The sequence below is a fragment of the Tursiops truncatus genome, chromosome 16, assembly GCF_011762595.2.
Source record: "Tursiops truncatus isolate mTurTru1 chromosome 16, mTurTru1.mat.Y, whole genome shotgun sequence".
NCBI lineage: Eukaryota > Metazoa > Chordata > Mammalia > Artiodactyla > Delphinidae > Tursiops > Tursiops truncatus.
Window position 1 is genome coordinate 52481813 of NC_047049.1, and position 17156 is coordinate 52498968.

General features: G+C 33.5%; 1 long non-coding RNA gene across 1 annotated transcript in view; it reads left to right on the plus strand.

The window, feature by feature from the left end:
- The first annotated feature begins 624 nt into the window (after positions 1–624).
- LOC141276755 (uncharacterized) overlaps positions 625–17156 on the plus strand; it is a 67807-nt gene continuing 51275 nt past the window's right edge. Inside the window, exon 1 of the long non-coding RNA XR_012326747.1 lies at positions 625–634. This is a non-coding gene — a long non-coding RNA (uncharacterized lncRNA). The remainder of the gene's footprint in view (positions 635–17156) is intronic.

Genomic DNA, 17156 nt, shown 5'->3' on the forward strand with positions numbered 1-17156 from the left:
AACTTGCTACTCGTTTTTATTAATTGATCAATGCAACAAATATATTTTGAATGCCTATCCTATACCTGGCATTGTTCTAAATACTGGTTATACGCTAGCATAAAACAAAACAGAACAAAATCCCTGCCTTATGGAGGTTACATTTCAGTGAAAATGTTCAGATATGAAAATAAATAAATATATACAAAAATAAATTTACCTACTTCAACTATTAATTTGCCGGTTTCTCTTGGTAGTTCCAATAATATCTACTTTACATATCTCATCATATGTCATGATTTGCATATAAGCTTGGAATTTTTTGCTTCTGAACCCATTGACCTCTTCAGCAATAATAATAATTTATGGTAATATATTTATTTATTTTTTCTCATGTTTATATTTTAAATATTCCTCATGAAAAACATATACCTGACTTACGGATTTTCAACCTGCCTCATATTTTTTTGTTGTTGTTAAGTAGAAGCATTTAGTTCATTATCATCTATGATGTTGGGAGTTGTCTTTTTTTAAACCTCCTATCTTGTTTTATCTTCCTATCTTATATCTAGGTTTTATCTTCAGTTCCTCAGGCCCTAAGTGTTTGTGAATGAAGTTCGGCACCATCAAGGCTGAAAACCACAATGAATGTCTAGTTAAGCTCTCATTTTTGCTTTCTCTTAATTTTATCCCATAAAGTTAACTAATTTCTTGCCAGAAACTTATAAATATACTTAAATATTCATTCTTTTCCTTTTTCCTCAGGTTTTAGGACTTTAGAGCAGATGCTTAAATGACCCACTAGAAAAAAGAAAAAAAAAACAGGAATAATGTCAACTTTTACTAAAGAATCACTTAAATAGAAATTACTGTGTTCCAGTAACTTTCAAAGTATTTTATAAATATTAAATAACTTAGTTTAGTTAATTTAATTAACAATTTAAGTCTCATAACAAACTTATGGGAAAAGTACTCTAGTTAGTTCATTTTGAGATGAGCAAACTGATACCTGGAAAGATTAACTTGCCCCATATTAGAGAGTTAGTGTGATATGAGGTTGGTATTCAAATGCAGGAAGTATGTGCTTTAAACTCTGTGTAACTCCATTCCTCCCATGATATCCCTTGAAGGTTCACACAACACACACATACACACACACACACACACAGATGATTACCTGTCTTTTGTGCCTTATGTTAGGAATTGTAGTGAAATTCTGCTACTATATTTTATTGAGAAATAAGAAGAGCCAAGGAATGACTAAAATATGACTTGGCCCATCTAACTATGAAGAAACATCAGAATTTATTGTAAGGTTGAACTAGAGAATAATGTAGGAAATAAATAATAATCACTGATAAGATTTGATTGTGCAGTCCTTCATCCCTAAACTTTGTCACCTCTATCCATTAACATATGAAATAGGAATTTTATATATATATATATATATATATGTATGAATGCAAGAAATAGAAAAAGTCAGCTTTCATAGAGAAGAAAGAATGAAATAAAAAAGAATGTTGTCGAATAAAGAAATATAAAATATTTATCACAGTTATTTCACTCTAAGCTTCCCATGTAGAAATCAACCACATACTCTCCCATCATATCCATTTATTGCTGGAATTCTAGTGAATAGAAGGATCTCTTTTTTATTAATTTTTACTATTGCCTCATTCTAACCAATCTTTCTTTCTCTGGTTTTGCTCCATCAGTCTGTTTATTAATCCATATTTCAGGTTTAATAAAATTAAAAACAAATCTATTCAATTAAATTTGTTCATTAGACCTGCATTTCCCATCAGATATATCAGTTCATATAAAGTGTTTAGCACTGCAAGACAGAAGCTTCCTGATCTTGTCCATTACAGTCTTCCTGTCATCCTCACTCACTCATCTCTCCTTGTTGTCCTTATGTGTGAATGATTAACTAAATAAGCAGATACTGCTACAACTCTGTAGTTTTTCTGACAGCAAATAGAGTTAATGATTAGATGATCATATAAGCAGTATATGGTATTCCTGAGTCTGTTTTGCATGAACCATGTTAAGTGCTTATGGCAATAGTATGGTTTAATATTCCATGATTATAAAGGTTATGGAGATGTGGAGGATCTGATAAAATTATCAATTTAAGGCAGAGAATATTTGAATGGTTTACCTGTCACCTAGACCAGAGACAAACCTTTATAAAGGGAAAAATCTTTTTGATGACCTTTCTCTTGTCACAACCCTTCACCCTGAGAAAATGTTCCTGCCAAAATTAAATCAGGACTCACTTTTTTATCAAATGCCAGACGTTCACTTAATGGGCAGTAAAGATTGTGTGCCCCAAAAGATGTCACCTTGTCAGTATGACCATGTTTATTGGCTTTATTATTCTCTCATTCTCTCTCTCTCTCTCTCTCCACACACACACACACACACACACACACACACACACACACGGAATTTCATTTACTAATTACTTATTGATCATTAGGTAATACTGATAGTGAAATCAACTTCATAAGATCATTAGGACAGATAACTGTAATAATAATTTAGTTGAAAGAAAACCTAGTTTGAAGCAGCTTAAGAGTGTCGCTCAAGACAATAATATTTAATAAACAGAGTGCATACTTAGGTCTACTGAATTCAGATTTGGAGCTATTGTTCTACCTATATACTACTACATATATATAATTCATGTGACTATAAGGAAAATTGAAAATAAATTCAGTGTCGATATTCTCAGACAATTGTTATAAGGTCAGAAAGCAAAACATGTAGGTAATCTGACATTTTCTTAATTATCAGCTGCAGATGTAATAGTATGCTTTTATAACTTTGACATTCTCTGGAAATAAAATAGGTATGGTAAAATTTTTATCTAGAATTTCTTTCTTTTTATGAACCTTTCATATTTATTTTGGATTTCTGGCTGCTTCTCTCTTTTTAAGGTCTACTTTTTTGGTATAAAAATGTGGATTTTGTATGATCACTTTTTGTTTACTGTTAATTTTCAATATGGCTTTAAGATTGTGATCCTATAGAACAAACTAAGCAGAAGATTAACAGCTAAATAGAAGAATTGAACAACACTATAAAAGAATTAGACTTAGGCATATGACAAGACTCTGCTCAACAAAAGTAGATTACAGATTCTTCTCTAGTGCCCAAAATAGATCAACTGCAAAAATAATATATCACATTAATAATAAAATTTTAAAAATGTAAATTTCTGTAACCCTCTCAGAAAACAACTCTTCATATTCTTATTTCAGTTTCTTTACAGAATCTTCAAAATGTTCACTATTAAGTCATGCATAATATGCCATCAGGTTGTTGCCCCATAGTTTACTTAACAGCTTCTTTTGCTGGGTATTAGGGTAGCTTATAATTTTTAACAGTCATGAATAATACCGCACTGATTTCAATGCAACCTATATGAATAAAATATAATTTCAAGTCTTTATCAATATGCTTCTATTGGGATAAAAAGGACACATTTTTTTCCTTTATTATTATTCTTATAACATTAAATTATGATGTGCTAGAAATGATGGGTGGACAATTTTACTGCACCTCAGAAAATCTCTTTGAATACTGAGGACAGTGTAGCTAAAATATAAACTATTAATTTATGCTTCATTCTTTGTCAAAGTTTGTTGGTTTTTATGCATCTTAAATGCACCTTAACACATATATGCGTCTCCAACACATCTCATATTTAATTAGTGATTTTTTTCATCCCTGGAAAATGAGCCTAAGCATTGTTGTGGAAAATTGTGAACAATGCAGTTTGGTAAAAATAACCCAGATTCCCTTCAAGATACATTCAAAGACTCTTACTACCTGACCAGGTGTGTGGCCTTAAGCAAACCCCTTTCCTTTTCCCTTTATTAGCTGTGATTTCACCTCCTGCATAATAAAGTTACACAGGCCATCCTCCACACAATTCTGTATTTTTTTGAGAAAACCAGATTCAGACGAACCTCCAAGAACATGGATAACCATATATTTATTAGAACTAGAATTTGGAAACTTTTTTAGGTTTTAAGTATTTATTGATTAAATTATGTTATAACTGAACATTGCATTAAAAAATCCAGTGGTAGGATTGCGGGGAGATGAGTCAGGCTCTAGGGGAAACAATATTGGTGACTGTTGATAGTATTGAATCTGGGGAATGAGTACATGCATGACTATTATATTGTTTTATATCTTTAAAAGTCTGTAATTTAAAAATGGATTATTTCTTGGACTATTTTCATCTAATTACACCCACCTTTGTTTCTTATAACAAGATTAGCCTCTTTCTAAATTGACTAATAACATATATACTGCTTTTAGTGGAGACACCATTATCCACGGAGAGTAACCTTGCTCTGTGGTCCCAACAATCCCATCAAATTTTTAAAAATAATCTGCATCGTGTATGTGAGCACAGGTTCTGGAATCAGACTGCCTAGTTTTGAATCTTTTTTCTACCACTGTACAGCTATGAGAATCTTTCTTCCACCACTGTTCAGCTTCCTTTAAATGTTCCCACATTTAAAAGGAAGATACTAAAAATAATCCTATTTTGTTTGTTGTCACGATTAAGTCAATTAATCCACATGAAGTGCTTTGCATAATATCTGTAATGTAGTAAACTCCAAAAAATGTTAAAAATCAAACTTACCGAAAAAGAAAGTCAAACATTAAAATGTTCGTCAATTCCAAGTCATTCCATCTTAGATAACACATGTGATGCATGAGCACCACGGTACAGGAAAATCTCTCTAAATCCAGCTCACTTTCTGTTTTGTTTTGTTTTGTTTTGTTTTTGTTTTTTTGCGGTACGCTGGCTTCTCACTGTTGTGGCCTCTCCCGTTGCAGAACACAGGCTCCTGACGCACAGGCTCCTGACGCGCAGGCTTAGCGGCCATGGCTCACGGGCCCAGCCGCTCTGCGGCATGTGGGATCTTCCCGGACTGGGGCACGAACCCGTGTCCCCTGCATCGGCAGGCAGACTCTCAACCACTGCGCCACCAGGGAAGCCTCCAGCTCATTTTCTTTCAATGATTGATCCTCTAGTAGGATATGAGTCATTCCTGCTCATCCTTCCTGCAAACTTCAGGTTTCTCAGTCCTTGATTTCTTTTGAGTCACTTTCTGAACCAGAACATACACATATATCCACATAGATAAGAAATAGATGCAGGTCAGGCACAGATTAAATGGTGCTTACAAGAGAAACATTTCTCCAAATAAAGAATAGTGACAAGCGATTCAAGACTGTCTACAACGTGTATTACTGCTTCTCATATATTTTCAGTAAGGTGATAGATTTTTGTCTCGTTTTCACATAAGTAAATGAGCTGTTCAGGTAGTTTTATAAGAGCAATTAAATAGCCTGCATAATAAGTGTATTCTATTTGAAGTACACTAAAGAGTATGAAGTAGCAATTTATGTTTTCTACAATTCTTATTCCACTTTCAAGTTCTTAACATCATTTTAGCCAAGGTTCTGACTCTACCTCTTTCGCTTCCTCAGTGACACACAAGAAGGTTCTTATAAAGGATATCAATAGGGCTTCCCTGGTGCCGCAGTGGTTGAGAGTCCACCTGCTGATGCAGGGGACACAGGTTCATGCCCCGGTCCGGGAGGATCCCACATGCCGTGGGGCGGCTGGGCCCGTGAGCCATGGCCGCTGGGCCTGCGCGTCCAGAGCCTGTTCTCCGCAACGGGAGAGGCCACAACAGTGAGAGGCCCACGTACAGCAAAAAAAAAAATAAAAAAAAAAGATTATCAATATAAATTTAGTTTGAGGATCATGGCATAGGGGATTTATTTTCCCTGGACCTTCCCTTGTCTACCTTTCCAGATTCTCCAAGAATCTGCTGTTTCCTAGACACTATTTTTCATAAATACCTATGCAGTCGTGAGCTGTAAGTATGGGTATAAGAGGTAAAATTAAGTTGAAAGGCATAAGCAATGAAGGATGTTTATATTCAGAACTAAAAGAAAAATTAATTATTAAGCGTACCTCACCTCTTTATGAGTTGTAACATTACACTTTATCAGTGATCATTCACTAAATCATTAACACTGCAATGCATAACCATCTTAAATATTTAAAAATATGTAAATCTCATTATAGGTGTTTTTCATTTTCATTGAATACCTGTGGATTCAATGTCTTAATTTTTAAAAGCTGTCATCTAACTAAAGAATGCAATATACATGATAGAGAAGAAATTATTTCATGCCACAGCAATGAGTTAAAATGGGATGTTATTAAGTTACTTCAGATGATCTAAATTTTTTCTATAAAAGTATTGTTGCAATTCTCAGGAAGTAGTCTGTAACTTGTGAGAAAATATATCCTATATCTTTAAGGAAAACACAAGTCAGTTATTTGTAGCCCTGGCACATACTTCATATCAAATCATCTGTGGAGCTTTTTTCAATTCTGTTTTTTTTTTCTTTTTTTTTTTTTTTTTTGCGGTACGCGGGCCTCTCACCATTGTGGCCTCCCCCGTTGCGGAGCACAGGCTCTGGACGCGCAGGCTCAGTGGCCATGGCTCACGGGCCCAGCCGCTCTGTGGCATGTGGGATCTTCCCAGACCGGGGCACGAACCCGTGTCCCCTGCATCGGCAGGTGGATTTTCAACCACTGCACCACCAGGGAAGCCCAATTCTGTTATTTTTTAAAAATGATTAATGGGGAAAAATTTTAGGGTATAATGCAGAAAATGTGAAATTTCAGAAAAAGTCTCAGAGATACAACTCAGTTTTTGCATGTATACATACATAAATGTATGTATATATACAGTTACTGACATTCAAAGCTCTACTAAAATGCATTAAAGACTTGAGTAATTTATAAGGCAATTGCAACTATTTTGAAAGAATAACAGTCCTCAAAAAGCTAATACAATTGGAAAAGCAAGAGCAAAGAAGGAGGATTTGTCCCATCAAGTGATACAACATATTACAGAGCCATAACTTCACTCATCCTCAAAAATGTGACACTGTCACTCAAAGGTGCATAAAATAAATCAATGGAACAAGTAGGTGACCTCCAAAACAGACCAGTGTACACTGAACACTAGATATATAATAGAAGTAGCATCGTAAAACACTGGAAAAATGCTAGATGCTTTTAATCATTTTAAAACTTGGATAAAAGTCTAGGACAAAGTTAGAGTTCTCATACCATATACGGAAAAGAAAAGATCTAAAACTACGAAGGTAATAAAAGAAAAACGGGGACTTCCCTGGTGGTGCAGTGGTTAAGAATCTGCCTGCCAATGCAGGAGACATGGGTTCAATCCCTGCTCCGGGAAGATCCCACGTGCCATGGAGCAACTAAGCCCATGCGCCACAACTGCTGAGCCTGCGCTCTAGAGCCCGTGAGCCACAACTACTGAGCCCACGCACCACAACTGCTGAGACCCACACACCTAGATCCCGTGCTCCACAACAAAGAGAAGCCACCACAATGAGAAGCCCGCACGCTGCAACAAATAGTAGCCCCTGGTTGCCACAACCAGAGAAAACCCACACGCAGCAACGAAGACCCAACGCAGCCAAAACATAAACTAATTAATTAATTTAAAAAAAAAGAAAAATAACAAGAAAAAAAAGTAGAAGAAAAACTAAGGAAACAGCATTATAATGAAAAGGAAAGGAATAATTTTTAAACAAGGGAGAAATGATAAATATGAGTACCTAAAAGTTGAATTGTTTAATTCATCCGCAAACACCATAGACATTTAAATATGAGATGACAAAATTTAGAGAAGATACCTCAGTGTTTAAGAGTAACATGAAATAAAAACTTCAAAATATTCAATGACTTTGATAAAGCAGCAAAGACAGTAAGTCATACGAAAGTAAGAGAAAGAATTAAAATAGACACTCGAAGAGGAAATCTGGATTATTAATCATATGAATAAATGTTCATCTTTATTAATATTCTGAGATATGCAGAATTTTAAAAGAATGAGTGTCTACAACCTTGATAATGGCAAAAATTTTTTTTAAATTAAGATAACGGGCTTCCCTGGTGGTGCAGTGGTTGAGAGTCCGCCTGCCGATGCAGGGGAGACGGGTTCGTGCCCCGGTCCGGGAAGATCCCACATGCCGTGGAGCGGCTAGGCCCGTGAGCCATGGCCGCTGAGCCTGCGCGTCTGGAGCCTGTGCTCCGCAACAGGAGAGGCCACAACAGTGAGAGGCCTGCCTACCGCAAAAAAAAAAAAAAAAAAAAAAGAAAAGAAAAAAATTAAAATAACATGATATAAAATTAAATAATGTAAAATTCAATTGCTAGCCAAAATGTGAGGAAACAACACCACATGCACTTCTGGTAGGAGTGTAAACTGGCACAGAAGAGGGCAATAAATACTTATTAATCACTTAGCTATCCCAGTCCCAGTCTTGGAATCTTTTTAACCTTGAGAAACTTTCCCAAGGATCTGTAAAGGGAAATAAATACACAAGGAGGTGAATTGCAACAAGGTGTTACCTAACATGTGGCATTCTCATTTTATTAAACCATACAATATCCAGAGTGGATTTGCATAGATCTTTAAAAAGACGAAGTTGAGCTTATCAAGTAAACAAAAGAAAAACATATCTGTGGAACATTATCATTGAAAAATTTAGCACACACAGATACATTTAAAAAATATGAACAGAAAAAAAGCGAACAAAAACCCAAAACAAATAGAAAGGAAGTAATAAACATTAGAACTGAAACCAAAAAAATAAAAAATAAATCAGCAAAGGCAAAAGATGGTTCATCAGAAAAAGCAACAAAATTGACAAACGTTTAGTTAGACTAACTAAAAAAGAGAGAAGACTCAAATTACTAAAATCAGCAGTAAAAAAGGAGATATTACAACCAACCTTACAGAAATGAAAGAATTGTAAAGGAATACTGTGAAAAATGTTATGCCAACTAATTAGGTAACTTAAATGAAATGGACAGATGCCTAGAAAAATACAAAACGCCAAAATGAGTTCAGGAAGAAACAGAAAATCTGAATATATCTATTACATGTAAAAATATCACAATAATAAATTTTTTAAAAAATCTTCCTACAAAGAAAAGCCCAGGACTAGATGTCTTTACAGGTGAATTCTATCAAATGTTAAAAGAAGAATTAATATGATTACTTCACCATATCTTGTGAAAAATAGGAGAGAAAGAAACACTTCTCAACTCATTCTATAAAGTCGTTATTACCTAGATACCAAGACCAGACAAAGAACTTAAAAGAAAATTGCAGACCAATATCCCTTATGAATATAAATGCAAAAATCCTCATTAAAATACTAACAAATGGAATCTGGCAACATATCAAAAGGATTATACACCATGACCACGCAGGATATAACCCAAGAATGTCAGGATGACTGAGCATATGAAAATCAGTCAAGGTAATATCGATAGAATAAAAGATAGATACCTTCATATGACCATCTGAATAGATGTAGTAAAAACATTTGACTGATCACTTCATGATAAAATCACACAATAAATTAGGAATACAGGGAACTTCCTCAAACTGATAAAGGGTATGTATTAAAAAAAACGTAGCTAACACAATAATTAATGGTGAAATTGAATACTATCATCCTAAGATCAGGAACAAGACAGGATACACATTCACCACTCTATTACATATTGTACTGAAGGTTCTAGCCAGGGAAATTCAGCAAGAGAGAAATAAATGCATCCAGATTAGGAAATAAAAAGTAAAACAGTCTCCATTTGTGGAAGTCATGGTTTATATACAAAAATTATAAGAGAAAATCTTGTAGGCAATATGTCTGTATCTTAAACTAAGCTTATTAAAATAAAGTTTTTCTTATCACTAAAATTTCATCTGGTACAATCAATATTAACAATTTCTATTAAGGCAAAATTTTAACTAATTATATTTTAGAGAAGTTTCATAAAAGGCATAATTATAAGTGATTGTCTAAAATGCAGATTCATTTAGGAAAATAATGTGTAAGAATATGCATTTCCTAAAACGTTCTACCTTTATTTTTAGATCTATTTATTAAAATTCTGTTAAGTCTTTATGAATAGTAATTATCTTTCATGTGAACTAATTATCTTCTGGAAAATCCTCCATGTTTCTAAAGAGGCAAAAAAAATCAGTAACATTATAATAAAATAGAATTTTAGTACTCTTCCTGTCAAATAGGTATGCAAAAATTTTGCAAAATATTTGCTGAAAAAGGGTCATGTATAATAAAATATAAACGCACAATATTTTATGGGTTATTGGCTTGATTAGGTGAAAGTTAAAACGTAGAGTATGAATCAGCATGTTCCAGTAAGACTCCATTGTTGGAGAGCAAACTCATGCAGAGTCATTTGAGAGAACTGTGTCCAACCAAGGAAGAGAGCATTCATAACAAAAAGAGAATTCCAAGAATGAATACCACCATAGACAGACGGGAGTGAGAACTAGAAAGTCATTATACAGAATGGAGCAGATCCGAAAGACAGGAGTCCTGTAGGTAGGAGGAGGGTTAGGGGAGGAGATGGCAATTAGAAAACTAGAGGTGATAATAGATACTAAAAAGTTCAATGACTTGATTCTAAATCAGTACATTTTACTCTGATGATGCAAATGTTCATAATCTTCACTGTCCAATAGGGTAGCCACTAACTCCATGTGGCTAATGAACACTGAAAATGTGACTAGTGAGACTAAGTAACTAAGTTTTGAATTTTCTTAAATATTAATTATAATTTAAATGGGCACATGTGAAGATTTAAACAGGCTACCATATAGGGAAGCACAGATGTAGAATGTCCAGGGTCAGGAAGTAGTCTCTCCTAGGAGAAAAGAATTGTTTATTATTAGCTTTTTTTTAATGTACATTCTCAAGTCTATGAGGTTCTCTACACTGCAGTTTTGTAAGAAAACATTAGTACTTTCAGACAATGTAGAAGCTAAAAGGAACATGAAGGTTGAGTGTATATGTAACCCAGGCATTAACATAATTTGTATCAGCTGCACATAATGTTCATCATACTCATAAGTGACCTTCATCTTTATCTTGTAGGTGTTTAGGAACATTGGAGGTCTTTAGGCAGGATGTTATGATCATATTTTTATGTAAGGTATCATTCTGCTTGCAGTGTAGAGAGGCAGCAAATTCTTTGGGTAAAAAGTCTAGCTTTCTACAGGTCACTATTAATCTCTATCCAATCCATAAAGCAGAGGCATCTCTCTCTGATGTTATATCAGACAATTGACTGTCTCCTCAACATTTGCTCTGATTTGCCTATGTGGTTATGGCCTGTGACACTGCAGAATCACCACTGAGGGATTCGCTCCTCAAAGGAATCCAAAATTCTCAGACTACTTTCATACTGAAAGACCCAGGTATATTCTATTAAATTTTTTTTGTAGCAATAACTATTTAGATAGCCCTAAAAAACATGGTGCTATAATTAAATAAATGTCAGGATGAAATCGTAGTAGGCCTGAAAGAAAACTCAGTTGGCAAAATAATTTTTAAAACTTTGTTTTCCACCATGAGAAGCTGAATTTGTCATGTAGAATTTAATACACCTTAAATAATTTGGTATCCTATGCAAAAGAAGGTGTGTATTGACTTACTGATGACAAAAGTACTGTAGATGTAAGTTCACATATGGCTAGTGATCCTAATGAAGCCTCTTTGAACTTTCCACTAATTATGTCACAGAAGAATTTTAAAACACAGATTATTAGTGAATACAAAAGCTAAAAAGTTAACTAGTCTGTGAGTAATTGTGGAATCTCCACTGAATCATATCGACAAATACTTGTATAGATGCACCTTATGGTATAACTAGATTTTACTTTAGAAAACAAACAACTGTCAGGAAAAGTAATATGGCACTTTGCCATTTTATTGTATCTCCATATATCTGTCTTTCATTCACAGACATAGGGACCATAGCTACTAGAACTTATGAAGCTCTCCTCTGACTCCCCTGGGGCACCTTTTAGGGTGGTTCTGTCCACCATGACCTGCTTTGCTCTGAATTTAAGAACTGCGGTATCCAGAACACAACTCTTCAGAAATTGAGAAGACAAAAGAAAATATACTTTATTTTCAAGAAATGCTGGACGATTTTTTTCTTATCTTAAAGGAAGAATGAAATAGATGAATCTTTGCCAATAGTAATCTTAACTTTGAAAAGACCACACTACAGTTTAGGATTCTTTTTTTCAATTAATCAGCTAACACTCTCTTTATTCTACTATTTTATTTCTGGGTTAAAATTAAATCCCATCTACACTTACTCTTAGTAACTTATTCTCTTGTTCTTAAGTTTTTTTTTTTTAAATCAATTACATTTCCTAATTCTTGAGTTTAAACTTTAGGCCATTTATATTTATGTATTTTAGTTTATTAATGACAGGCTTTTATACTATTAATTTACCTCAGAGTATACTTGAGCTTCATTTAATAATCATCAACGGTGTCTGTTCTCCTAATCATCTAAATATTCTTAAATTCAGTTTGTTATAGTCTCCTTGACATCAGTATTATTTTATAGTTTTGTTGTAATCAATGTAATTTTTATTATATTTTTACCCTAATCTCTTTTTTAGCACTGTAGTCAGATACTATGGCCTATAAATTAGGATTATTTTTCTGCATTTTCTTTTATGGCTAAGTTTTTAGAAATCTCTAAAAACTTGTCCATCATTTCTTGAAAATAAAATATATTTTCAATATTTGTCCATTAAATTAATCTTACTGTGCAATTCAGATACCCTTTCATTTCTAATTTATGTTCTTGTGTTTGGTCTGTCAAACCCTGATTCTCATATGATTATATTTAAATCAATTTTTCTCTGTTTTTATTTCTTTCCAAAATTTTTTTCTCTATTACCAAAAAGATAATAAATTATTTACTTGTCAACAGACAGAATGTGAACCTGTCATCTCACTTTGATCATTTGTATAATGGATAAATAGTCCTTTCATATCTGGATCAGAAGTCCAGCTCCCATTCAAGTCTTTGTTAACAGCAGATTTTGCCAAGTATTGCTCTGCTACTCAATCTGGCATTGTCTTTTGACCCATTGTGTGGGCCTCTTCTATACTCAGCTGTTCATACTCAAATACACAATTCAAGCATAGTCAATAATTTCATTACTCTTTTTACTTAAAAAATTGGGACAAAAAATAATTTTGTTAATTATCTCTAAGTGTCTTTTTCTAGATGTGATGGCTCCGTGTAAAACCTGACTTGTCACACCTCTTCCACTACACCCTGATGTGAACAATAGTTATTTAATTAACAAACATAAGTGCAATTACAAAAATAATGAATTGGAAACACAATTCCAGCATTGTTTTTTAATGAGTTGGAATATATTAATACTTGTATGTATTTACAGTACCAAAATTGAAAGTGCCATAAATGGGGAAAACAAAAATGAAGATGGGGGAAATATACTAGCATGATCCCCAGCAGTGTATCAGTTTTTTTCTCCCTGAATAAAATCTAGCTAGCATTTTCCTTTTCATTTGAGCCTCTGTCACAAATTAACCCTGCCTCATTAAAATGATGTATAGCCAAAGCAGATTTTTTTTTAAACATCTTTATTGGAGTATAATTGCTTTACAATGGTGTGTTAGTTTCCAAAGCAGATTTTAAGATGATGAGAGAGGCTGTAGCATGACAGTTACTGAACCAATGAGCTTGCTGACAGCTTACAATAAAATGAATGCTTTCAAATAGAACATGTAAATGGAAGTACCTAAATTTTAGAGACCCACTCAGATACATGTGAGTATGCCTATTCAGGCATATTAGACTAAGTGTAAAGACCTGACAAATTGGTAAGCTCACATTAATTCTATTTTATTCTATATTTAAGCAAGGGCAAATGACTAGTGCAATCTTCACCAAGCTTATTCTAGACTTCATACTGTTCGCTTTTAATTTTGAGGGAAGTAATTAAACCAAAAAAAATTCTCCATTGGGAGAACAAACACTGTGAGGAGAATGGAAGAAAGATTTTTTAAATGGATGGTGTAATATAAGAACATTAGACAGTACTCTTCTACATTTACTCAACTAGATAATGCTGTTTTCATAAATCTGCTACTGACCGTGCTACAAATGTCTCTCTTGCCCAGGACAATGAAATGAACCCTCTTATCAGAGTTAGCTCTGCTATTTGTTGTTAATTCCATCCCCATCTTCTTTTCTGGAATATCCCTTCATGAAGTAGCCCAACTTTTAAAAGTCTTCAAGACTGTGGCTGTGTCTCTTTCTGATTAATGATCTTATATATACTTTCTCTATTTTTCTTTACTACTTCACCAGAGATCCATCAAATTTGTTTATCTTCACGATGAACAAGTTTTTATTTTACTTATCCTGTTACTCAGCTTACTATTACATTAATTTCTAATATTATTTCCTTTCTTCTACTTTTTTCACTATTCTTTTTCTAATTTCCTAAGCTACATGCTTAGCTCATTTATCTGCAGTCTTCTTCTTTCCTAATATGTATTTAAGGCTATAAATGTTCCACTAATCATGGTATTACTTGAATTTTATGTTTTTGTATGTATTATTTTTATAATAATTTAAGTATGCTAATTTGTATTACTTGTTTCTTAGATCCCTGAATAGAAGTATATTTCATAAATTCCAAACACATGGGATATTTCCAGCTAGCTTTTGTTGTTGTTGTCTAGAATACTAACTCTGCAGTCAAAGAACATAAAGTTGTATTATTTCACTTCTTTTAAATTTATGAAATTGCATTATCACCAGGCATATGGTCATTTGGTTTGGTATGTAACCCATATGTAATTCAACAGTTTTGTTTTGTTTTTTTAACCTGCAGTTTGGGGATGCAATGTTTTTTATAAGTCAATTAAATCAAGTTTGTTCACTGGAATAATCAAATCTCCTAGATGCTTACTAATTTTTTTGGTATGCATGTGCTATCTAAGCATAGTTGTGTTAAATCACTCGCAATGATTTTTTGATTTATCAAGTTCTCCTTTTATTTATTTTAAATTAGTTTTATAAATTATAAGAGTATTTATCAGGTACACTAATTGTACATTTTTGTTGTCCCATCTCCATTCTCTTCACCTATCATTTTTCTCTAGTTGTTTCTATGTCAAATGTAGCCTGGAAGTACTTTGTTTAGTAATATAATGTATCTCTTAATATTTGCTGCAAACTTTCTCTTTGTCCATAAAGTGTCTCACCTTTAGCAGCCCACAAAGCCATTTTGTTGCATACGCAAACTTGGAATCACAAAAAAGTTAACATCTCCAGAGTTGTCTGTTGACAGAAATTCAGAAGATGCAATTTTAGCATACTAAAGTCTGTTACTAATTGGTATTTTACTTTTTTTGGACAGAGCAATGATTTTAATATAGTATAGTATCATTTACCCCATCACAACTTAGATATAGTTTCTCATGAATTTTAATTGTTTGTATGTGTATTATATATGTCAGTTTCCTTCAAATTTATCTCTATCCATCTATATATCTACATACACACAATATATAGATATAAAGCAATCCCACTAAAAATCCCAGACTTTTATTGTGGAACTTGAAAAGTCACTTTGAATTTTATTTGCGAGTGTAAAGTGCCAAGAATAGCCAGGCAACTCTTGGAAAAGCACATGTTGGGGGGACTCAAACTGTAGCAATGAAAGCATTATGTTATGAATGCAGAGATAGATAGATAGCAGCCAAACTAATGGAAGATAATGGAGAGCTCTGAAAAAGATCCATACAAGATAGCACCCAGAGGTCACACAGCAGATCAGCAGGTCACTGGGGGTGGCAGGTGGGAGAAGGGGAGAATAGGCTTTTCAATAAATGGTAATGGATCATTGGGAATCCATTTTTAAAAGATTAAAGAAATTGTATCTCTCGTTACATCACACACACACACACACACACACACAATTTCCATGTGTATTAAACAATGAAATGTGAAAAGGAACCCTGTACAGCTTTTAGATAAATATACAGAAGTGAATAGGTCATATTAGCTGTGAGAATAAGTTGCTTTAAGTCTTTGATAACAGGTTGCTTCTCTAAAATATAAGGCTGTAGATTAAGTATCATTCTTCTCTTTTTAAAAATGTTATTCTGAAATAAAGTTGGTTTGGAGAAGTGTTCCTTTAGTAATAGAAATCAGTAATTTAGCAAATGGGGAAGAAATAAAATGTACTTTTTCCTGCTGAGTGACATAGGGCAAAAATGCCCTGTGGTATTTATGGGATGGAATCATAAAGTCCAGTTTCTGCCTTTTGATAGATTGTTTACTTATTCACATTAAATGTAACTGTCCACATGATTGGACTTAAATCTACCATTTTGCTATTTGCTTTTATATGTCTCTCTTGTTTCTTTGTTCTCAGTTCCTCCTTTACTATCATCTTTTGTATTAAACACATATTTTTATACGCCATTTTATTTTCTTTATTGACTTCTTAGCTTATTTCTGTGCATTTATTATGTTTTAGTGCTTGTCTTGGAATTACAATGACCATCTTTATTTCAAATTAAAATTTATATATTTCTGGTAAATTATAAAAACATTGCACAAGAATAGTGCCAACACTTCTTTGAAATATTATTGTTATACCTAGTCCATCCATGTATATTGCAAACCCAAGAATATAGTGTAATAAATTTTGCTTTAAACAGTTATTTCTTTTTAAAAAAAGAAAAAGTATATATACCGCATAACCATAGCACATACAGCACATACATATAATTTTATTTTTAGCCAAATATTTACCATTTCTGTTGTCTATTATTCCCTTCATAGATTAGCACTGTCATGTCATGTCATTTCTCTTCAGCCTAATGGAATTTCTTTAGCATTTTTTGTAGTCCAGGTCCACTAGCACTACATTTTCATAGTTCTAGTTTATCTAAAATTGTCTTTGGAACTTCCCTGGCAGTCCAGTGATTAGGACTTGGTGCTTTCACTGCTGTGGCCTGGGTTCAATCCCTAGTCGGGTAATTAAGATCCCATAAGCCATGTGGCACAGCCAAAAAAACAAAATTTGCCTTTAATTTGCATTTATTTTGGAAGCATAGTTTCACTGGATATGTAAAGCTTGGATGACAGTTTTTATTTTTTTTCTGGTTTCCACATATTTAGTAATTTATGATTC